At 47.3% G+C, this 24932-nt stretch overlaps 1 protein-coding gene across 2 annotated transcripts in view; it reads right to left on the bottom strand.

Moving 5' to 3' along the window:
• Positions 1–14105, bottom strand: part of Slc41a2 (solute carrier family 41 member 2) — a 73073-nt gene extending 58968 nt beyond the window's left edge. Inside the window, exon 1 of one of the 2 annotated variants that reach the window (XM_038315000.1) lies at positions 13960–14105. The gene's annotated coding sequence lies outside the window, so the exon portion shown is untranslated. Of the gene's footprint in view, positions 1–13448; positions 13703–13959 lie in introns of those variants that run through there. The other variant, XM_038315002.1, reaches the window with a different exon arrangement.
• Between the last annotated feature and the right edge of the window lie 10827 nt (positions 14106–24932).

Here is a 24932-nt window from a genome sequence, read left to right as displayed (position 1 = left end):
CCCTGTCTCAAAATGAAGAGGGTGGAGAGGTGGCTCAGCAGTTAAGAACACTGCCTGCTCTTCCAGAGGAGCCAGGTTCAATTCTCAGCACTCACATGGCAGCTCACAGCTGCCTGTCACCAGCCGCAGGGCTTCAGACACCATCCCTCTGACATACATGCAGGCAAAACACCAAAGCACACAAATTAAAAATAGACAAATCATCTCTTAAAAAGGCCAAAGAGAGAGATGAGCAAGCAAGCAATCATGAGGATTCACACACAATTTATTTATTACTTATACAGTGTTCTGCCTGCATGTATGCCTGCAGGCCAATAGAGGGACCAGATCTCATTACAGATGGTTGTGAGCCATCATGTGGTTGCTGGGAATTGAACACAGGACCTCTGGAAGAGCAGCCAGTGTTCTTAACCACTGAGCCATCTCTCCAGCCCCCAAAGTGTGTTATGGGAACCAAAGCTGATCTTCTGAGAGGGAACACCCACTCTTAACAACCAAGCCTTCTGCAGCCCTGTTTTGATTTTTGAGATGGGATCTCACTATCTAGCCCTGGCTGGCCTTGAACTTAGAGATCTGCCTTCTGAGTGCTGGGATTAAAGGAATGCAACAGTAAACCTGATGGGCTCAATTTTTGAGACAAGATCTCATGTAGCCCAAGTTGGCTTACAATCTCCAAGGACGCCTATGGCCCTCTAGTTCTCCTGCCTCTGCCTCCCGAGTTAAAATCGAAGGCGTGTCAGCACATTGTGCTGGAAACTGGATTGTTTTGCTTTTCTATAATGAAAGTCAGAACATCCATTTTTCACTTCAGTAGAAGGGAAACTTCCAGCCACAGCTGAAGCGCAAAGCTCACGATCAACTTATTCATCTAAGAAATTGCTGTTGCTATTTTTTTTCTACTACTGATTCTAAACTTCTGTTTTTTGTTTGTTTCTTGAGAGACGGTCTCGCTGTATATATATATATATATATATATGTATATATATATATATATATATATATATATATATAGCCCTGGTTGGCCTGGAACTCACAGAGATCCACTTGCCTCTGGCTCCCTCGGCCAACTATACTACTTTTTAAAAACTAACATTTAGCCAGGTGTGATGGCTGACACCTGTAATCCCAGTACTCAAGTAGATCGCCCATAAGCTTGAGGTCAGTCTGGACCACAGAAATGAGTTCCAAGTCAACCTGAGCTACAGTTCGGATAATGACTTAAATATAAATAACAATAGTATATATTGTATACATCTGTGAAATTGACTAAAAAAACTTAAAATCAATAGTTCTTATAAGGTGACAGTATGGCACACTTAAGAATAACATGGCTCACATTTCCTCGCCATCTCTCCAGCTCTTAGAGCCCTGAACAGACATGGGTATAAACTAAGAGACGGCAGTTCACCAGTGTTCCGGTAAGAATCGGTTGTTACTGGTAACCCATACCAACACACACTTAATATGCCTTTATCACATACCAACCCCCCCCCACGTTCATATTTATTCAGCGCAAACCCACTTCTGAAACTAAATTAAAACCTGCACTGACTCACTGTATAATTCAACTGAGAGGTAAAATAAAAGCTTCCTGAATGGCCAAGAACAGAAAAGATTCCAAGTCAAAGTACAGAATGGAAGAGAGAGAAAGAGAGAGAGAGAGAGAGAGAAAGAGAACACAAAGCCAACATAAAGTTTAAATGAGAAACAAAGCTGTCTCTTTATGAAAAAATTACTTGCTCCATGTAAAGTTTTTAATCCTCTATTTTAAGATTTAAAATGTCCCATAGAGAGTCACATATACCTGTCTGAAAATGTCGTGATTAATTCCAGTGTTCTCTAGGCTAGCTGAAAAAAATGAACACAATCATGCCTGCCACTTTCATAGTTCAAACACCTACTCAGCACTTCTAGTCCACCGAGAGCCTCTTCTCATTTTCCGTCCTGAGCAAGCAGGACTCCCACAGGATCAAGCCCCCTGCACAGAAGTACCTCGCCTCCTTAAATAATGGAATGAGGGACAGGGGAGGGCTCCTATGCTGAGGCAGATCTAACTCAGTCAAGCGACAACACCTTCCCAAGCGGGGACACTTTCACAGTGGCACCTTTGTGGGGGGGGGGGGATGAAACCAGACCTCACACCACCCCAGCAGCTATGCGTTCCCTCCACCATCAGCTCAAGTGCTCAAACTCACTAGAAACGTCTACATGATGATTAGGCCAATTACAGGGAGCTGGTGTCTGGTTACTCAGTTATCTTGGCATCAAATTGAAATAATGACCTGGCGTTTCTTATCTTTACTCTGGCAATCAAATCTCTTCTCTACCTTTGGTCAAGGCTGAGTATTTCTTAGTTACCTATCAGTTGAAAACAGATAAAAACAAAACAAGCCAAGGAAAATAAAAATACGGCACCCTTGGTGGAAGGATTCCCAGCACAACTCAACTCGTGGAAGGTAAGACCATTCCCTTACAGGGGCCTGCACAGGACAGGCTCAACAGTCAGTCGAGGATGGGGGAGGGGCTCACGGATCCTGCCCCTTATTGGTGAACTATTACTGACGGACAGGCTCTGGGAGGAGGCGCCACCGTCTTAGGATGCGTACCTATTCACTGTCAAAACTCCCCCACCTCAGGTCCAAGGGATATTTCCAGTCCCATGGCCACACAGACCCACCTGGACAAACCCTGAGAGACACGGACGAAACACAAAGACATGAAAGCAGGAAAGGGATTATTAGTAAGGAAGAGGCCAGGTAGACAGAGAAAGGGGGAGCTGAGAGAGAGTGAGAGCAACCGTGTATAAAACCGCCAAAGAAAACATTAAAAACATCTACTCCCTAAGCCTACAGCCTAGCATTCTTTATTGTCTTTCTGTTTTGTCACAGAGATCATCTACGATGCAAATAAAGAGTTACAGAATAAGGAAACTGTAACTGCGGGAGTGAACTCCCACCCTTGGCACCCTGCTCTCAGGTCCAGAGATTGCAGAAAGGGGAGCATATCCGGGGAATGCAGACCAGCCTTTACCAGAGCATGTTTGTAAGCTAGATGGGAGGTACAGCTCTGACTGGGACTGAGTCCCAAGCCTGGGAACCACCCAGCACCCAGAAGTTCCAGTCAGAAGGATCACGAATTTGTGGGTAGCTCAGGCTGTGTACGAGTTCCAGTCACCTTGTGATACATGATCAGACGTGTCTAAAAACAAAATGGGGATATCGTACTTGCCTAGCATGTCCTGGGTTTAAACCCTGCCTGAAAAAACAAACAAAAATACCTGGGGTGGGGGCTAAAGTACATACATCTACTGAACAGTGTGAGCCATTGAGGGGCCATAGCAGTTCTTTAGACTGTTTGCCTGTTTGGGGGATGTGTACACAGGAACACGCAAAGCACACGCTCTCCCACTCAGTTACACTGGGTGGAAGCACAGGGTTCTAGAAAGGAAATATTGCTAATGTAGGAAAACTACACAATAGAGATCTCTAACATAGTTTTTGAGATAATTTTTAAAAATGCTTTTAAGACAGGGTCCTGCTGTGTAGCTCAGGCTATCTTGGAAATTTCCCAGGCTGGCCTCAAAATTCTCTTGCTATATATTCATAATTTACACTTGGGAAATTGAGTCATAAGGGATCGAAGTAACATTCCCTTAGTTATAAAGTTAGTAAGGTAAGGAGCCGGGCGGTGGTGGCGCACACCTTTAATCCCAGCACTCGGGAGGCAGAGGCAGGCGGATCTCTGAGTTCGAGCCAGCCTGGTCTACAAGAGCTAGCTCCAGGACAGGCTCTAGAAACTACAGGGAAACCCTGTCTCGAAAAACAAAAACAAAAACAAAAAAAAAAGTTAGTAAGGTAAGGACGGTGGACTATTCAGGGCTTTCTGACCAGTCAGCTGGTGGCATGGAAGCTGGTGCAGGTGTTCCGGAAGATCCTGTAGCCAGCAGATAGATAGGCCAAGGGTACGGAGGGAGGAGGGAGCATCCTGGTTTCCAGGTGAACTCCCTTGGTATTATCTCGTACTAAGCAATAAGTGAAGGAATGTTTCCTGACAACCAGGATATGCATGCCATAGCAGGCAGACTACAGTACCTGCGCCCCACACCCATTAGCTCAGCTCTTCCCAGTCTATGAGCTTTTGATACAAGATTCCATGTATTCCCCAGGACTTGACCACATGTGCCCGCTAAACAGACTAAAAGCTTCAAAGAACAGGTAAGACACAAAGAAACTGGGGGTGGGAGGAGAGGAGGACTACGAGAAGAGGGGATACGATGGCAGACAGACAGACACTCACAGGGAATGGAGAGGTCTAAGTCGCAGGTTCCCAGAACCAAACATCAAGTAATCACCACCATCAAGAGAAGACCTGGAATTCCCAGCCAGGAGGAAAACATGGTGACATCTAAGTGCTCGAAACGATTACCCACAGGGGAGAGGGGGAGCAGACCAAATCCCTTCAAAGGCTGGCCTGTTGGAATGAATCATTTCCCTAGAGCCGACTCTCTTGACTAAATTACACTGCAAAGAAAATGAGCAAGTTTGTGCACAGTACTTTCCAACGTCTGGAATTACTTTGGGGTAATTACATGGGGCCAGCACGATGGCTCCGTGGGTAAGGGCGTTTGCCACCGCGCCTGAAGAACTGAGTCTGGCTGCCAAGGCCCGCAAGGTGTAAAGCAGGGACCAACTCCTGCAAGTTGTCCTCAGCTCCTCCACTTGTGCCCAGGGGACAAACACACCACACACACTACACACCACACACACGCGCACACGCATGAAGATAAGCACAATTAAAAATCTATACATGTGCCAGGCGGTGGTGGCTCAGGCCTTTAATCCCGGCAGTTGGGAGGCAGAGACAGGCCCATCTCTGTGAGTTCGAGGCCAGCCTGGTCTACAAGAGCTAGTTCCAGGACGGGTTCCAAAGCTACAGAGAAACCCAGTCTCAGAAAACAAAAACAAAATCCATACATGTTAACCACTTCAATTTAGTTCAATGACTATTTTAAATCCATTTGCATATTATGAAAGTTTGATTCTGACTGTACAAGTCTGAAACATATCTCCGTCAAACTTACAAAACTGGCCAAGTTTCAACGCCTCGAAAATCTACCGATACCAAGTGTGAGCTGAAATCTCTCTACTTCTCAGGAAACCTTCAGAACTTCTTCCCAGTTCCCAAACCAGACAGCAAAGGAATCTTCCTTCCCGCACAGTTTCTCCCTTCCAGTTCTGTGATGTCACAGTCCCGTGACCGCAGAAACGTTCTCTGGGAACAAACCGACGTCATCCGATCCTTCCCCACGCGGTCTGCGGGGCATATGAACGCCCTCATTTTACTACCTGTGACAGGGAAACCCCTTCGGTTGACCCTGGTGAGTGACACACTTTTAACCCACCTCACTCCTTTGTCCCCAGCGTCTGCACAAAGCTGCCTTTGTTAGTACTCAGAATGCCTGCTCCTGCGGGCAGCCTGTTCCAGTCTTCTCACTCCTAAGCAAAAATCCAGACTTACTGCTTTTATTATTGTCTGCTGTTGCTAGTGTTGTGTTGAGACAGGCTTTGGGGTACACCAGGCTGGCCTGAACTCCTGCTCTACCTGCTTCCAAAGGCTGGGCCTGCCCGAGAGCTCGACATACCCAGCACCATCCCCCACTCTCTCTACTTGTGTTTTTACTGTAAGAGAAAACTTTGGTCGATTATCTTCTAAAAGAAGTGAATTTAGTTCTAATCCTAGCATTTCATCTGAGAAAAAAAAAAGTCTAATAAAACCATTTTGTCCAAGACAGTATAACCAGAAACAGCAAAGCCGTTCCTGCTACTAGGAAACGCTCTCCTCTTTTGTCTTTTGTTGTTGCTGCTTTACATTTGTTTGTTTGAGACAGCATCTTAGCATGTAGCCCAGGCTAGCCTGGAACTTCTGAGAAGACAAGACCAATCTGGAGTTTGGAGCCATTCTACTTCCTCTGCCTTCTGTGCCAGAATTATAGGTCTGTGACACCACATTTCGGTCCCATTGCTTTTTTTTTTGATATTTATTTGTGTGTGTGTGTGTGTGTGTGTGTGTGTGTGTGTGTGTGCATCTATGTCTCTGAATGCGTGTGTATCACATCACAAGTGTGGAGGTCAGGGAACTACTTTCAAGGGGTTGGTTCTCTCTAGCCATTACTGGGTTCTGGGGATCTAACTCAGGTTGTCAGGCTTGGTGGCAGAGACTTTACCTGTTGAGATATCCCCTAGCCCCTTTTGTTTTGTTTCTGTTTTTGAGAAAAGATCTCGCTCTATTGCCCAGGCTGCCCTCAAACTCGTGACAAGCCTCCTGCCTCACTCTCTCCAAGTGCTGGACTTACAGAGATGAGCCAGCATAGTAGGCTCACTGTGTATATTTCAAATGACAGGGTAATAAATGTCTAACACGGAACCCAACGAGCATGTGCGCCAGGCACTGACTGCTTACAAACGTGTGTTCAGCCCCTACTGTGCGCCAGGCACTGACTGCTTACAAACGTGTGTTCAGTCCCTTCTGTGCGCCAGGCACTGACTGCTTACAAACGTGTGTTCAGCCCCTACTGTGCGCCAGGCACTATACTGGTTACCAGATGCCATCTGAGAAGGCAGAAGCCAGTCTGTGCTCAGACCTCCCCATCTTGCATCAGAGAGGGGAAGGCAAACCAGGAACTTCATGAAATGGGCTCCAGTGGCAAAAACAATGGGAACCGGATTCTGGAAGACCTGGATTACCAGCCAGAAATCGGAGGTGGACGACTGAGAAAGACAAAGGACCTAAAGAGATCTTTGGACAACAGGAATCTCATCAGCCAGGTCCTGATTAGATTCAGTGGCGTCTTATTTCCTCAAAGATAAACCCAAATTCCTTCAGAAGGCTAACAAAACTCCCATAACACCCCCTTAACCCTTAGGGTCTGGCAGTGTCTGTGTGCAACATAGTCTTGTTTTCTGCTTTCCTTACTTACGGAGACATAACGTCAGTGTAGCCCTGACTGGCCTGGAACCTGTACTGGCTGGCTGGCCTCAAACTCAGAGAGGGATGTCTGCCTGCCTCTCCCTCCTTCCCACCCATCAGTTAAGCTCAGGAGAGCCCAGGGCTTTCCTTCCTGGAGTTTTTCAGGCACTACAATTTCACCTGAGTAAGTTGATGTGACCCGGGGCTGGAGAAACGGCTCCCTGAGCAAGAGGACTCATTTTTTTTTTACACAAGCGTGAGGCCCTGAGTTTGAATCCCAGGCACCCACGTCAAAAAGCCAGATGTGGCCACATCTGTCTCTGTCACCCCAGCCCTGTGGAGGACAGGGGAGGATGATGGTGATGACCAGGGCTTGCTACCTGCTGGCTGTTGTGTGATATTTTACTTATGTTCTGACAAATAAAGCCTGCCTGGAGATCAGAGGGCAGAGCTAGCCACTAGTTAACCACAGAAGCCAGGCGGTGGTGGCGCACACCTTAAACCCAGCACTCGGGAAGTGGAGACAGGTGATGAGGTGAGGTAGACACAAGATCTCAGCCATTTTTTAAATCGTGGAACAAGAGAGGAAGGGAGCAACTGGTGGCTGCCCCTCTGGTTTTCTGACCTTCCAGGTTTATTCCCCGATATTTGACTCCTGATTCTTTATTGATTAAGATTGTTTAGACTAACCCTTCAGTCGGCTGATGCTGGGGTTCAATGAGAGATCCTCTCTCAAGGGATATAAGGTAGCGAGTAACAGAGCAAGACACCTGTTGTACAACCACACCGGCACATGCTCAAACCACACGCACATATACACCAAAAATAAAAAAAAATTTAAAAAAAAAAAGGAAGAAGAAACCAAGGGTGGATTTAAGCTTAGTTCTCCAGTCTGGCTTTACCAGAAATGAATCTTACGCTATTTTTTTATCATTTTTTAAGTCTCAACTGACTCCTGAGCCCAATCTCAATTGTTCTCGCTGGATGGGACGGTGCACTCGGGAACCTTAGGCCTCAGCCTCCAGAGCAGCTGCACCTGCAGGCATCTCCACCATACCCTGCTTGATCTCAGCTTCTGCTGCTGCTGGAGAGCTGGTGTCAGTCCCAGCTGCTGGGACCCGCGCCTCCAAGCTGGGCAAACACATTACCACTGCATCATACTCTCGGGCCTTGACCTCCACTTCACCAGATTCTCGAGAGAGAGGGGTAAGTTGCATATTGAAAAACCCCACCGTGAAGGACGGCAACCCTGGACTTACTGCGGGTCTTAGGAGAGCTCACTGTGAAGAACTGAGGTGGGAGAAAGAAGGCCTGAACTCTGCATAGCCACACACACAGCCTTAGTCCTGGCACTGGGAAGACAGAGGCAGTCTCACCAAGAAGTCTCTTTCTCGTGGCACCTCCTAGGCAGTCAGCCACGTCTTGACTGAGATACCTACCTCCTCCCCAACCACAAAACTGTTAGAAACCCACTGAGTTGGATGAGAAACCACGCACCCACAGAAGTCGCGGTTGATGGCAGGGTAAAGAGTATTTAGGGGTATATGGTCCATATCAGTGGCAGGAACGACAAACGAGGTTTTCCCATTGAGCAAGATGTCTCGACCTATGGCAGAGGGCGCCTGCCATTCAACGGGGGGGCATTCTTGTTACAGACCAAAGAGAACCAGAGAGAAGAAGCACAAGTATATTCAAGGAGCTAAGTACTCTCAACTTGGTTATTGCAAGAAGAGAAGAATATTCCTGGGCCTCGCCTCCGTGTTGGGGCTCAGAAGAGCCGGCAAGATCTAAAAGCCTTTTGGTCTCTCTGAGATGATGTCTGCCAATACGTTGTCAGGAAGCCCTTAAATGAAGAAGGTAAGAAGCCTAGATCACAGCACCCAAGATTCGGGGTTCTGTTTCTTCCAGTATCCTGCAACACAAACACTGACATATTGCTCTGGAGAAACAACACACTGAACAAAACAAGGAGGAGGTTGAAGAATACACTAAACTACGGCCAAGAGGATGAAGGGAGCCAGGAGGCGGTGGCGCACGCCTTTAATCCCAGCAAATTTAGGAGGCAGAGGCAGGGGGATCTCTGTGAGTTTGAGATCAGCCTGGTCTACAGAGTGAGTTCCAGGAGAGCCAGGACTACATAGAGAAACCCTATATTGAGAGAGAGAGAGAGAGAGAGAGAGAGAGAGAGAGAGAGAATATGAATGAACACCAGGAACAGATTGCCAGGAGTCATAGGCTGTCCTCATTGGGATCTTCTATTTCTGAGTCTAGTCAAAAATAAGTCTTTAAGAATATATATTAAAAAGTAGCAAATAATGACTAGACCTTGGGGAAAAAGAACGAGAACTGAGTTAGGAAAGAAGGGTTTCCCACTTCTCTACTTGGACAATTTTTTGGAGTCAGTACAATCTTATCTTCCACTCATTCCTCATTCCTGCTTTTTTCTTCATCTTCCAAACTATGATTCCTGAAATATAGCAGGTTTTACCCAAATCTCTAGAACATTCTTTCTGTAATTTTAATTTTCTTTTCTTTATTTTTTGTTTCTTGTTTGAGACAGGATCTCTCTACATAGCCCGGCTATCCTTGAACTCACTATACAGACCAGGCTGACCTCAAATTCAGAGCAATCCTCCTGCCTCTGCTTCCAAAGCCTGACTAAGACAGTCTTCAAAACTTACCTGTCCCGACCCTCCTTAACTCAAAGTTCCTATTTCCTTAGTAGCTGGTCATGAAGAAAGGAATGTGACTAAATCCACCCACATTAAAATTAAAATAGATGGAGCCAGAGAGACGGCTTGGTGGTTAATAGCTTTCCGAGGACCCATATGGCCACTCACAACCACTAGGGTATCCATCCCTGAAGGCACCAGGCTTGCATGTGGTGCATACACACCTGCAGGCAAAACACTCTTAAATATAAACACTTAAAAATCAAAACAGAGCGTTCTACCCATTCCTATATGCATATCCATACACACACTATACATTATACATGTATACAGGGATTATCTATGTTCGTTTTTATGTATATTTAAGGTAAATAAACTTAACTACAGTAATTTCACAGAGATGAGAGGGTCCCTGGAAGTCCACTACATAAAAGGTCAACTCAGACCATCATTTCCCAGGGGCTGAGGTATAAGTGGTGGTGTGTACCTTTAATCCCAGCATTAGGAAGAACGCAGGTGAATCTTTGGGGGTTCAAGGCCAGCCCTGGTCTACAAAGTGAATTCTAGGAGCCCTGATCTACACACCTAGTTCCAGGACAGCCAGAGTAACATAAGAGAGACCCTGTCTCAAAAACGGATCGGTTTCCCCAAACCCGCCAGTTTTCATTGCCACCTACCTCCAGACAGTTTGGTTTGGGGGTTTTCTTTGTAACAAGTTTCACTAGGTAACTATGGCTGACCTTAAACTCACCAGAGATCCAACGCTGAAGTCACAGGCATGTACCACCATGCCCAGCCTACGGAGAACCTTTCTCAACAAGTGGTACTAGAACTGCAAGGAGCAGAGGGGGGAGCATCGACTGGGCGTGTAGGGGACAATCAATAACAGATCGATGCTTATGCGTCCAGTGTGAAGCTCGTTAGGTCAATCAAAGCGAAAACAGGGAGGTTACATATTGACATTGTCAGCTGGTTTCTCCCAAAGGCAGTGAAGCATAAAACAGTTAAAAAAGATTATTTGCTCTCTAAGTTATAGGTTGAAGAACGGGATCGGGCTGTCCCTCACGCCCTTCTCATCGGTGGCTCTCCGTTATTCCGCCTTGGAAATCTTTAACCTTCTTTTCTAGAAAGCTCCTGAAATGGGGTAGCGTCTGTTTCAGCAGTAACAGAATCCTTGCATGACAAAACTATTCAGTTTCCTGAGTCTCCCAGACAGCTCACAGATTTCATCGTTAGCAAAGAACCTTGCCAAGTCAGTTTAATTAGAACGCCCTCCCCAGGTACGAGATGGAGGTGGGTCCATTCCACAACGTCCTTCACCACAGTGTCCCAGAGCCCAGGCTTGTCTTTAAGATGACTTACTCAGAGCCCCCCTCGCCGGGCCCTCTTCCTCTTACTAATCTATCCACTGGCCCTGCCCCTGCTCTTTCTCTATAAATTACTGCTTAGCCATACCCATTCAGGATTAATCCCAATCCTCAGTGCCAAACCCATTGTCATAGCTGCAATGGTTTGAATATAGTTCTTCTTCACCAGACAGCAAGTTTCATTAATTTTTTTTTCTTTAGCAGCAATTGGATCAATGGGAAACAAAAGAATTTGAGTTTGGAGAAATGTCATCTCTTTTAGGAATTCTTGAAAGAAAGACCTGAGGCTGAATCTGTACACTCAGCGATCAACCATGCAGAAAGCACAGCCGCGGTCATTTGGTTCCAGGTGGCTCTTAACCTCCGGGCCAGCACAGTGTGTTTCACCTGGTGCGTGACAGTGCACGTCTGGAATCCCAGCACTTGGGAAGCAGAGGCAGGAGGATTGCTGCATGTTCAAGGCCAGCTTGGTCTATATACTGAGTTCCAGGCCAGCCAGGGCTACAGAACGAGAGAGACTTTACCTCAAAAAGCAAACAAATTATCTAGCATTCACATGTATTATAACTGCATAAGAAACTATACAGGCTGAATGTGAAAAAAAGACCTTTCACTGTGCTGAGACACACATGAAATTTTGTTTGAGTAACTTGATCATTATTCAGCATAAATTACTTGTAGTTAGTAAGTGAAACTTTCTCAAGTTAACACAGAATATAGGAAAACAGCAACTAAAATGTCATCAGAACCCCAGTACCACACCTCCTGTGGCTTTTCTCAAGAAAGCCAAAAACTAAAAACAAAAAAGGACAATAAAATGCCCAAGAATTACCAGGTAAAGGGTTCTCTGAAAGATTCACATGCCACTTAGTCAATTTTTACACAAGTTTGACCAGTACCAATCTAAAATCTAGACTGTTTCCTGTATATGAATAAACATTTAATTGTGGCTGGCTTAGCCACAACCATAGCAACAAAAAGAAAACAACAAAAAGCAAAATTAGGGGCAAAGGATCTCATCAAGCATTTCTTCAAAACAGATACACACTTGGCCAAGACACATAGGAAAGACTTTTTTTTTTTTTTTTTTTGACAGGGTTTCTCTGTGTAACAGCTCTGGCTGTCCGGGAACTCTCTCCATAGACCAGGCTGTCCTCAAACTCACAGAGATCTGCCTGCCTCCGCCTCCCAAGTGCTGGAATTAAAGGCAGGTGCGATCACCGCCTGGAGGAAAAACAGTTTTAATTCCTGGTGTGAAAAGCAAATTAAAACCACAATGAGACGTAGCCAGGCATTTAAAAGCAGAGTTCAAGGCCAGCCTGGTCTCTAAGAGGTAGTTCCAGGACAGGCTCCAAAGCTACCAAGAAAGCCTAACTCGAAAACAACAACAACAACAAAAAAAAAATCACAATGAGATCTCACACTCACTACGGTGGCATAAATAAATAAATAAATAAACAAACAAAAATGACAAGTGTTAATTTAAGGCAATTGTAACTCTCACACCGCGTTTGGTGGGAGTATAAAACACTGCAGCAGCTTGGATTAAACCCTAAAAGTTTCTTTAAAAAGTTAAGCGCTGAGCAACTCCACGCCTAGGTATGCATCCAGGGGTACTGAAAACACACATCCACAATGTTCTAGCCGCATTATATCTAGTGGCTAAAAAAAGTCTTAACATGCAATTTCATTAACTAGTGAATGGATTGGTAGTGACCACATCCAAATATCCATTCAACTACAAGAAAGTACAGAACACACACACATTAGCTTCATGAATAAGCTTTGAAAACATGAGGCTAACTGAAGGAAGTCAGACAACACACACACACACACATCACACATTAGCTGGGTGTGGCAAAAGCCTGTGATCTCACCACTTGGGAAGTTGAGGCAAGACGACCGCAAAGTCAGATTAGCCTGACCTATACAGCAAGACTGCTCCCCTAAGGGAAAAGCCAAAATCTTGTCTTCAAACGGAGGAGGTGGGGAACCACAAATACCGTATGATTTCATTAGCGTCCCCAAAGGGCGAATGCATAGGAACAGAAAGGCTAGTGGTTGCCAATGGTACAGCGAGGGTATGGATTGCAAATAACAGGTAGAGGTACGGGGTTTCTTTTGGAGATTACAAAAAAAAATCTGGATAGTGGTGGCACTTGCAAATCTAGAAAAAGCCACTCGATGTATATGTCAACCTAAACGCCCATTTACAAAAAAAAAAAAAAAAAAAAAAAAAAAAAAGAGGACATAGGTGTAATATACCTAATGTAAGCAACACATACAAACACGCAGGCTCTCGCCATAAATGGACCCCGAGGCTTCTCAAATAGAGACATATTGTACTCTCGTATAGCCAAGAACCGGGTGGGATACTGCGGAGCCCCGCCGCAGGCTCCAGAGGTGAGCATAGCCGCCTCCCAGCATCTGTATCCGAGCTCACCTTCCTCCATCCCTGGGCGCGCGCCGCCGGTCACCGTGGCCTGCGGAGCCCGAGGGCAGCGGCGAGCAGGGCTGGACAGAGTCGGGTGGCCTCGGGTCCCACCGGCCTGGGCTCCAGCGCCCGGCAGGAAGCACAGCCGCCCTTCCAACACTTAGCCACGGCTCCCTCCTCGGCCGCGCGCACCGAGCCCCAGCGCGGCGACGCCCCCGGAGTCAGTCCTCCCGGCCCAGCCCCGCGGACCCGCCGCGCCTCCTCGCCGCCGCTGACAGCCGCCCGACGCCCGCGGCCACTCGCGCGCCCCGCCCCGCCCCGCGCACGCGCGCAGCCGGCCGAGCCCTCCGAGCGCCGCTGATGTGGCCGCCCGGCCGCTACCCGGATCCGCGGCCGCGCCCCGGCGGCCACCCTCCCGCCGCCGGCTCGCCCACCCGCTCCGGATCCCGCTGGCAGCGTTAACTCAGGCTTCCCCGCGCATCCTCCGGGCCGCATCCCAACCCGCGCATCCTCGGCTCACCGCTCCGTCCGCCCCGGGGCCTCTGCGGGGTCCGGTTCGCGTTCCTTGCCGATCAGGATTCGACCGAAATCCAACCGAATACGTGGGAGTCGTTGCGCGATTCTCGGAGGCCAAAGGACGGGGAGGAGACGTGCGGGCAGCGTCACGCCCTCCTAGCGCCTGGCGGGGTCAGAGCCAAGTGCACGGGCTCTGCCCAGCCGAGCCTTTCGGTTTGCCCACGCTCGAGTCTGGTAGTCGAGGTAGACTTGAGCCAGAATCTGCCAAGGGAAACCGGGAGCTGCTTCAATGACGGTTTGTTAGGTACCTATTATATGCGATTCCGCTGGTGGCACTCCACCACCCCACCCCACAAAGGTGTGTGAACCCAGGACACTAGAGGGGAAAGCTGCTCAGTTTGATCCTGAGCCTACTAGATGGCCTCAAACCAAAGCTTTCACAGGACTGGGACAGCGGTGCTTTAGCGGTTTTTTAGGTGAACACTGGCCGATTTATCCTTGTTTTTCTTCTGAGTTAACTCAGACCTTGAACTTAACTTTGACCCCTAAGGGAGCTTCTGAATGATTCTTGGCCATCTGTCTCCTACCCCCCCCCCCACTTTCAGGCTCAGGCTTGGGTGTGGTGGCACCCGCCTTTATCCCAGAAGCAGGTCAGGTGGTTCTCGGTGAGTTCAAGTCCAGTCTTCTCTATTTAGCAAGTTCCAGGAAAGCCAGGGTTACTTGGTGAGACCTTGTCTTAAATGGTTGCACTCGGGAGGCAAAGGCAGCCGGATCTCAGTCGAACTCACATTCAAGGCCAGCCTGGTCTACAGAGTTTCAGGACAGGCTCCAAAGCTATACAGAGAAACCCTGTCTCAACGAACCAAAGTCGACAAAGTCTCGTGCAGCCCAGACTGGCCTTAAACTTATTTTTGTCTTTTGAGACAGTCTCACTGTGTAGCTCTGACTGGCCTGGAACTTGATGTGTAGACCAAACTGCTCTTGAACTCAGTGATCCCCCTGCCTCTGCCTCTCCACACTGGGATTAAAGGCAGAGACCACCATTCTCCAACCTGGCCTCAAACCCTTCCCGTTCCAGAATGACAGGTACGTGCCGCTGTGCCAGCTCTAGAACACCTCCTGAGGATTTTAGAGTACTGGTTGGTGGTGGGATTTAAGGCTGGAAAATGGATTCGCTGTTAAAAGAGGGCACTGCTCTTGTAGAGGACTCAAGATCAATTCCCGGCACCCACCTCCACAGCCCCTCCCGTGACACACACCTGCAACTGCAGTTCCTCTGGACCCAAAGCCCTCTTCTGGCTTCCACAGGCATCTGCACTCACAAGCGCATACCCAACTCCTACACACACATACAATAATTTGAAATTTTAAATCTTCAGAAAATTTTAAAATACCTTCAGGGGTGGAAGCATCACTGTGAAGAATAAGGGCGCTGAGCAGACATAAACAGGAAGTCATTATTTTGGTTTACGGTTCTGTGCTAAACCCCAAAATGGAGTCACTCACCACAAACTGAAGCTGTTGGTTCCACTTTCCCAGAAACAGCTGTTTGAGCTGGTTATGAAGCCGTCTCGGCCTCACCCCTTAGGCTCGCGCACAAAGGCGACCTGATGTCGACTCTTCCGTTGTTTCCCCGTCTGCCTTACAGCGGAAGGGCTTCTTGTTTCCCCTTTCTTCAGCCCCTTGTGTCTGTGAAAGAAACATCCACCTACCCCACTGGAGAGCTCCCTCTGTTCTGTGGCATGACACATGGCCCAATTTTATACTCAGAAGCCAATTAAAACCCTCAAAGTAAATGGTTGTAGTTCTGTCCTTGGACGTGGTAAAGTCAGCGACTCTCTGGCGTTTCCAGATGTCTTTGTTTTAACTACTGTCTTAAGTCAGGGTTTTATTGCTGTGAAGAGACACCATGACCACCACAACTCTAATAAAGGAAAACATTTAAATGAGGCTGCTTACAGTTCAGAGGTTAAATCCATTATCGCCATGGCGGGACGCAGGCGTGCAGGCAGAAATGGTGTTGAAAAAAAGAGCTGAGATTTCTACATCCAGATCACATTGAGCATGGTTTGAGCATCTGAGACCCCAAAGCCCGCCCCCACTGACACCTGCTCTGACAGGGCCACACCTCTTAATAGTGCCACTCCCTAAGGGCCTATGGGGACCATTTTTATTCAGACCACCACAACTACATCTTAGCAGAAGGTAATTAATTAGCTGCTCCAAAAACTATCAGAAAGTCTGAGAGATAAGACTGGAATCTTTAAGTTTTCACTCAAAAAACACCCATAGGGAGCAGGGTGGTGGTGGCACACTCCATTAATCCCAGGACAGAGGAGGCAGAGGCAGTAGAAATCCCGTGAGTTCAAGGACAGCCTGGTCTACACCGATGGAAGTGAACTTCTGCCCTTTTTTCCTGAGAAAGCTGGAGATTTCAAGGGTTCCCATCTCAATCAGCTGACTGTGGATGGCAGCTTCTGCTTGTGTTCTCTGTTCTGTATGCCATGTCTGGTGGGGATGTTTTAAGTGTGTGAGCTTCAACTTGGAACTTCCAGCTCAAATGGAAATCCAGATTTCATCCTGAAAATAATTCACTCAACTCTGGTGAAGAAGCAGCAGCGGCCAGCCGGCCGGCCCATCCCATGTGTCGTCTGTCAGACCGTCCGTCCGTCTGTCTGTCCATCCCGTGTCCCCCCACTCCCCATAGTTCCCGGCGCACAAAGGCAGTAGGAGTCGCATCCCTATCTCGTCCTTTGCCTAACGTCCGGCAACTCTGGATGCGAAGCAAGTAGGGTGGAGCTGAAGGTCAGTAATGATGATGGCAGAGCGTGGTGGACACCAGACTAAGGGGCCGTCTCCTGTGGGGTAAGGGAGCGCTCCTTGAAGAAATGGCATTTAATCTGAGCCCAGTGGATGAAAAGTTTGAACAGATAATGGCTGTGGGATGATGCTCTTGTCCACTGTAAAGATTTGTCACTGGTATTAGTTTAATAAATGCTGATTGGCCAGCAGCCAGGCAGGAAGTCGGGGGGGGGGGGCAACCAGAATTCTGGGAAAAGGAAAAGCAGAGAATCAGTCACCAATCAAATGCAGGGGAAGCAAGATGAGAACGCCTTACTGAGAAAAGGTACCAAACCACGTGGCTAAACACAGATAAGAATTATGGGTTAATTTAAGTTATAAGAGTTAATAATCTCACGCTAATAGGCCAAACAGTTTTTTAATTAACATAAGCCTCTGTGTGTTTATTTGGAACTGAATGACTGTGGGACCAGACAGGACGGAAACTTCCATCCACAGACAACAAAGAGTCAAATATGAGTTACCCATGGCCTAGGGAGCACAGATCTATTTCCTTAAATGGCACGTTCAACCCTAGAAGGGGTTGCATACATTTCTGTAGTCAGTAAGGAACAGAAACCCACAAAGCAATGCGTTCACCAGTAAATGTGGATCATCAGAGCACTGGGCTCCAGCACAGCAGGCAAACCCCTCTCAGATGTCATCTCAGAGCATCCCCAGCTGTGGAGTTAGCTGTCCAGGGGGCAAGAGGTCGGCTAAGCCTCAAGGGAGAGTCTGAGAGGTTTGTCTACACACACGGGCACATCTGTGTACACACACATCTGTGCCATGCAGATCTCATTCGAGCTAAAGCACACAGGATTTGTTCTATTTTGTGTTAACACATGATTTAAAGTAGCATTCACCTTCTACAAATGTCATGACTTAATTTTTCTTATGTATTGCATGTGTGTATATATATGCACATGTGCATAAGTGCCCCCTTTTCAGCCTGTTTTCTGCAACAGGGTCTCTGAACCAACCTGAAGCTTGCTGTTCTAGCTAGTGTGGTATGCTTGTTAGTTGTTGGGTGTTAGGTCAGCTCGACACAAACTAGGGTCATCCGAGGAGAGGGAACCTCAAGATGTCTCAATCAGATTTCCTTCTTGACAAAACTGTGAGGGATTTTCCTGATTGATGGGGTGGCCACTGGGCGAGCTGCCACCCCAAAGCAGGTGGTCCTGGACCGATGAGGAAAGCAAGCTGAGTAAGTCACGGGGAGCAAGTGAGTAAGCAGGGTTCTTCCATGGCCTCTGCTTCAGGCCCAGGCCCCAGGTCCCAACCGTGGTGGAGTTCCTGCCCTGGATTTCCTCAATGGCGGACTGTGATTGAGATCCATCAGCCTAAAAAGCCCGTTCCTCCCAAGCTGCTTTTGTGTGTCATCCCCCCACCCATAGCAACAGAAAGTAAACTAGAACACCTAGCTAATCATGGGGGGGGGGGGTTGAAATCTCATTGAGATCTGTCTGTCCTCCCTGCTGCCTGAGTGTTGGGATGTTAGGAAGTCGGGAACAGACCCAAAGCACCCTGTCCTAAGTGCTGCCATTTTGACTTCAGACTCCATTTTACCTGTGGGGTGAAAGTTCAGGTTCCCAAGCCCCAGGGGAGTCGGGATCTTTCCAGTAGCTGACCCACCTTCTCCTTAGGCCACAGAAATAGCCATTGTGCACCTTTGGTTCTCTGGAAACATCACGGCTGTTCCTAACAGAAAGAACAAATGAATCTGATTGGTTGGACTGAAAAGCTTGCATTGTATGTCGATTGACAGGGAGGGAACACTTTAGGAAAGCCCCTAATCTTTGAATCCTGATGGGTGAAAAGTTGTAACTGAAATTTGGCAACACGCGTTTACGATTCTTTTAAATTTATTATGTATATAGTGTCCTGGGCACCAGATCTCATTATAGATGGGTGTAAGCCACCATGTGGTTGCTGTGAATTGAACTCAGGACCTCCGGAATAGCGGTCAGTTCTCTTAACCTCTGAGCCATCTCTCCAGCCCCATTTATGATTTTTTTTTTTTTTTTGGTTTTTCGGGACAGGGTTTCCCTGTAGTTTCTAGAGCCTGTCCTGGAACTAGCTCTTGTAGACCAGGCTGGCCTTGAACTCAGAGATCCGCCTGCCTCTGCCTCCCGAGTGCTGGGATTAAAGGCTTGCGCCACCACGCCTGGCCCATTTATGATTCTTTTTTATGCTTAAATACTTGCTTCAACAGGCATTTGGGGTCACAGTTCAACTCCCAAGTCTGTTCTGTGACCCTGATTGATCAGTCCCTTCTCCCCTCTCCCTCTTCTGTGCTGCCCTGCATTAAATCTTGCTTTTCGGTAACCTTGTGTGTCTTCTTGGGTTGATTCAGAGCCTGGGACCCCAACAGGGACACGCTACAATGGCTGGCTGGCTGGCTTTTATGTGGGTGCTGAGGATTTGAACAGCAAGCACGCTTAACCTAGTGAGCCATCTCCTTAGCCCCTTGTTTTGTCATTTTGGGGTAGGGTTTCTATGTGTATCAATATACTAGGTTGGCCTTAAACTTGTGGCAATCCTCCTGCTTCTGCCTCCCAGATCCTGGGATCACAGATGAGAACTACCATGGCTTGCCCCTGAAAAGTTTGGTAATCAGAATGTTAGATGAGATACAGATTAAGATCAGTGGCTCTTGAGGCTGCAGAGATGGTTCAGCAGTTAGGAGCATTGCCTAAACCTGGGTTCAGTTCCCAGAAACCACATGGGATCTTACAGCTATCTGTAACTCCAGTTCTAGGGGATCTGATACCTTCACACCAATTCACATAAAGTGAAATAAATAAAAAAAAAATGATAATTGGCTATTAAAAGGCTAAGACATCTCAAGATAAGTTTGACTTTTGACTTACAATGTTGCTTCTCTTCGGAATCACAGGAATCCTGACGTTCTAGCAACCAAGGCCAAGCCCTCTGCAGGAAAGTTACTTTGGAGATAGCCTCTTCAGAGAACTTTTGTTCACTAGGAAATCAGAAGGACAATTTGAGTTGCTTTGGGTGTGCTGAGTTTAATGTCACTAAAGTTCAGGTGTTGAATACATGTTTGGATGGTGAGCCTGCGACTCACCGTCTTCGTGACACTAGCTACTGAGCTGCTGAGCTCAACTCCCAGAACAGTCAGCCTGAGATGGAGTCATCTCTTAAGAAGGCAGGTACAGGGACTTGCCTGTGAAGACGTGACTTCTAAACTTTAGAGAAGACCTGAGCAAGGGAGCACCGAGACTCACAGAATTAGATACTGGGAAGAAACTGTTTTGTCCACCCTATGAAGATGACTTTATAAAGAGAAGAGTTAGGAGTAAATGCTTGCTCAAAGACAAATTCTTTTTTGTTTTGTTTTGTTTTGTTTTTTTAAGACAAGGTTTCTCTGTAGCTTTGGAGCCTGTCCTGGAACTAGCTCTTGTAGACCAGGCTGGCCTCGAACTCACAGAGATCTGCTTGCCTCTGCCTCCTGAGTGCTGGGATTAAAGGTGTGCGCCACCACCACCCAGCGTTGAAAGACAAATTCTTTTTTTTTAAGATGTTTATTATGTATACAACATTCCTTCCATGTATGCTTTCATGCTAGAAGAGGGCACCAAATCTCATTCTAGATGGCTGTGAGCCACCATGTGGTTGCTGGGAATTGAACTCAGGACCTCTGGAAGAGCAGTCAGTGCTCTTAACCTCTGAGCCATCTCTCCAGCCCCTGAAAGACAAATTCTTGATCTTCCCCCTGAGATGTCTGCGAATAGCTCCAATGCTCACTGAGTCTAGAACTACAATGTGCAGCAGGGGAAACGGACGGCTCAGCTGGCCCGATGATTCCCACACAAGTGTTGGGACCTGAGCCAGGATACCCAGAACCCAAGTGAAAAGCTAGGCATAGAGCTGGAGAGGTAGGTCAGTGACTCAGATCGCTTGGTCCTCTCGGAGAGGTCCTGGCTTGATTCCCAGCATTCACATGGCAGCTCACACTGTATGTAACTTCAGTTTCTAGGATCAAATGCCCTGTCCCAGTCTCATTGAGCACGGCACACAATGGTACATATACATACATGTTGGCCAAACATTCAGACACAATCACATTAAGTAAATCTTCCTTTTTTCCTTTTTTAAAAGAAAGCTGGACACCCGTAGCATGCACTTCCGCCTCCAGGGCCGGTGAGCTGGGAGGTAGAGATAGGTAGAGCACCAAAAGCTCCACAGGCAGGCAGTTTAGCCTACTTGGCAAAGCTCCAAGCCAGTGTGAGACTTTGACTCACACAAAAAGTGGAAGGTAACCCAAGACATGTCACCTGAGGCTGGACTCTGCCCTCCGCGTGCACACATGTGCCATGTGCTTGCACACAAAGAACCCGGGAGCCGGGCGGTGGTGGCGCACGCCTTTAATCCCAGCACTCGGGAGGCAGAGGCAGGCGGATCTCTGTGAGTTCGAGACCAGCCTGGTCTACAAGAGCTAGTTCCAGGACAGGCTCCAAAGCTACAGAGAAACCCTGTCTCGAAAAACCAAAAAAAAAAAAAAAAAAAAAAGAACCCCGGTGAACCGCTTGAGGGTGATCCCCAAATCATGCAAAATACCCCCGAAGCAGAAACGCTAGGGAACACTATCATTCAAATGTCACACAGCCCGTGCAGCAAAAGACCCAAGCTCTCTGCCCCCATCATCACTACTGTTCCTGGAGCTCTCGAGTATTACGTGGGTGTCTGAATGAAAAAAGTGATCAGGAAAGAGCAGCTCCGCCAACGCAAGGAATCCAAATGGGTCAAATAAAACAAAATCAAAATGCCCATCGTTTTAAGACGCTCTCGAGTGGCCGAGCACGTGGCAGGGAGACAGGACAGCAGGGAGCCCATGTAGACCCGAAAACCACGTGTTTCTCCTCTGAGATCTCACTTAAATACCCTGTGGGAGTGGTCCCAACCCTTCCCCCAGGGAAGGGTCAGGACCTGGCATGCTGGGATTTGGAGTCCAGAGCAAAGCAACTCCCAGGCCAGGGGCTGAGGGCTATGCTCCCAACTTAACAAAAAGAAATCAGAAAAGGAAGGCCATGATTGCTCCTAGATGTGGTGGAGAAGGTTTACCGTGGATGAAAAGGGGAGCCTAATCAGAGGCAGGGACATCAGGGAGAGTCCGGAGCGGACATGGCCAGACTGAGCTGGGCCATAGCTAGAAAGGGGGTGGGGAGAAGAACCCTGACCAAGAGGGGTGGCCTGGGCCAAGAGAGTATAGTGTAGACCAAAAGGGACAGGTAACCAAAATGGCTGGATTATACAGGTAAGGGCAGCCGGGGGAAAGGCAGCCCAGCCTCTGGGCTGGAGAAGTTTAGGGAAGGGGACAGCCATACCTGTCACAGGTTGGGACTGAGGGATGCTGGGAGAACTTGGTGGCCAGTGTCTGCTTTGATATGTTAATGGCCATCTCAGCCATTCCCCCCCCCCCCCAGTTTGATACCTAACATTCCAGCCTTCTTGTTGATGACAAAGGATATGGGGTGATGACATCTTTTCTATAACTGCTTCCTGCCAACACTGGGGTGTCGTCATTGGGGGATACAAGAAAGCCAGAATGCTGGCCAAAGCTGGAAAGAGAGAGGGAGGAGTGGAGGCTGCTTTGCTTGCTGTCCAGGCTCTGCAGGACTATCTGGGCTAGGGAAGTGCAGGCAGTGTTGGAGCAGTTTGTGAAGCTGGACTTCCTGGGGCTAGACACTTTGGAGCCATATGAGATGTAGATTCCATGGGAACACGGAGAACTGGCAAATGGCTGGTACAGTCTGTGGTTGATTTGAAATCTGCTGGGACGGATGACCACGGACAGACGGTAAAGTTAAGGAGGTTAGCGGAAACTTTTTGTCTTGCATGTACATTTGAAACGTTTCAGCCCATGGACCTGGTAGTTGGGAAGGGGTGTTCCAAGACCAGGGAAAGGAAGAGCGATCCTACCCTCAAGAATAGGCTGTAGGTAAGGAAATGTAGGCTCATGGCTAACAGGAGTTCTTATCTGGAGTCCATTTGACCTGTGAGAGTTGGATCCAAGTTGACTCCCTGAAGCTTATGTGATAAACAAACTTACATTTTAAGTTTTAATTCCTAGCCAGGCGGTGGTGGCACATGCCTTTAATCCCAGCATTTGGGAGGCAGAAGCAGGAGGATCTCTGTGAGTTCGAGGCCAGCCTGGTCTATAAGAGCTAGTTCCAGGACAGGCACCAAAGTTACAGAGAAACCCTGTCTCAGAAAAAAAAAAAGAAAAGAAAAAGAAAAGGCTAGTGACGTCACATGGCACAGCACGTACATTTTTGTGGGGAAGCACTGAGAGAACCAGGAACACTACTGTCAATAGAGGAGATAAAATCAAATACCTGCTGTATTTCATCCATAAAGCTAGAGTGGAGGTTGTTAAGGACCTGGTGACCTTTTTGCTATCTGAAGGGACAGACCTCACCCTAATTCCCCAGGATGATCATCCCAGACTCTTCCCTCCCTAGACCGTTAACCATCTCTACGGCCTGCTGACCTCTGCGACCTCTATGCTATCGTCAGAGACCTCAGTAGAGTCTAGGTCTTTTAACTGTGGAGCCCACCCTCATGGTCACATGTACTTTGTAAAAGCATTTCTGTGTAGTCGTATCTGAAGCCTTATTGTACACCTGGAATCGGGATTATGGGATATTTGCTACATGGAGATCCTTTTCCAAATTATACTGAGTTTAAATATGCCTACAATAAACTGCCTGGTATTAGGCTCCCCCAAATCTGATCAAGACTGATAAAGTCAACCTGCACAGGGTTTTCATTCTTATCTCTTTGAGCAGTCACTTCCCTGCCCAACACCTGCGGGATTCCCTCACTCTTTAACCTTTAGTAAAGGTGGCTGCCAGTCACATGGTTGCTTCCATATTGATGAGGTTGTCTGCCAAGATGCTGGAGAGCCACATGGTTGCTATTTAAAAACATCTGATTTCCTAAACATGAGTAGAATCTAAGTTATATACACAGTGTATTCCAGACAAGAGTTGAATCACATATATACACAAGTATAGATTTTTATTATTTATTTATTTATTTAGTTAGTTTTTTTGAGACAGGATTTCTCTGTAGCTTTGGAACCTGTCCTGGAACTAGCCCTTCTTTTTTTAAATATTTATTTATTTATTATGTATACAATATTCTGTCTGTGTGTATGCCTGCAGGCCAGAAGAGGGCACCAGACCTCATTACAGATGGTTGTGAGCCACCATGTGGTTGCTGGGAATTGAACTCAGGACCTTTGGAAGAGCAGGCAATGCTCTTAACCTCTGAGCCATCTCTCCAGCCCTGGAACTAGCTCTTGTAGACCAGGCTGGCCTCGAACTCACAAAGATCTGCCTGCCTCTGCTTCCCGAGTGCTGGGATTAAAGGTGTGCACCACTACCGCCCGGTTTTAGATTTTTAATTATAAACCTTTTGTCATGAGTTTAAATCCAAATTTTGTTACAGATTTTGTAATTTTAAACCATTCCAAAAGAATTTGAAAATGCTGAGGTAGAGTTTACACATAGTCTTAAGATATTTTTTGATGTTGGGCAGTGGTGGCACATGCCTTTAATTCTAGCACTTGGGAGGCAGAGGCAGGTGTATCTCTGAGTTTGAAGCCAGTCTGGTCTACAGAGTGAGTTCCAGGACAGCCAGGGCTTCACAGAGAAACCCTGTCTCAAACAAACAAACAAACAAACAAACAGCAGGAAGCAGAACCTTAGCAACAAGAGATTTTTGGAAGTGTAGGGAAGAGTAAGTTTAGGTATAATAAATTTGGAGATCTTTTGTGTCCTTGTTATGATTTGTGAGAACTCAGAAATCAAGTCTGCCAGTTTTGGCCACTAATCTGTACTGAGGTCAAGATGTAGTCAGGGGGGCTGGAGAGATGGCTCAGAGGTTAAGAGCATTGCCTGCTCTTCCAAAGGTCCTGAGTTCAATTCCCAGCAACCACATGGTGGCTCACAACCATCTGTAATGAGGTGCCCTCTTCTGGCCTTCAGGCATACACACAGACACAATATTGTATACATAATAAATAAATAAATATAAAAAAAACAAAAAAAAAACATGAGTCAGTGGGGGGAGAGAGAAACTGGAGGGGATTCTTGTATAAACTCCAAG

This window comes from Arvicola amphibius, chromosome 17, assembly GCF_903992535.2.
Source record: "Arvicola amphibius chromosome 17, mArvAmp1.2, whole genome shotgun sequence".
Lineage (NCBI taxonomy): Eukaryota > Metazoa > Chordata > Mammalia > Rodentia > Cricetidae > Arvicola > Arvicola amphibius.
This window is presented reverse-complemented; position numbering and strand designations above follow the sequence as displayed.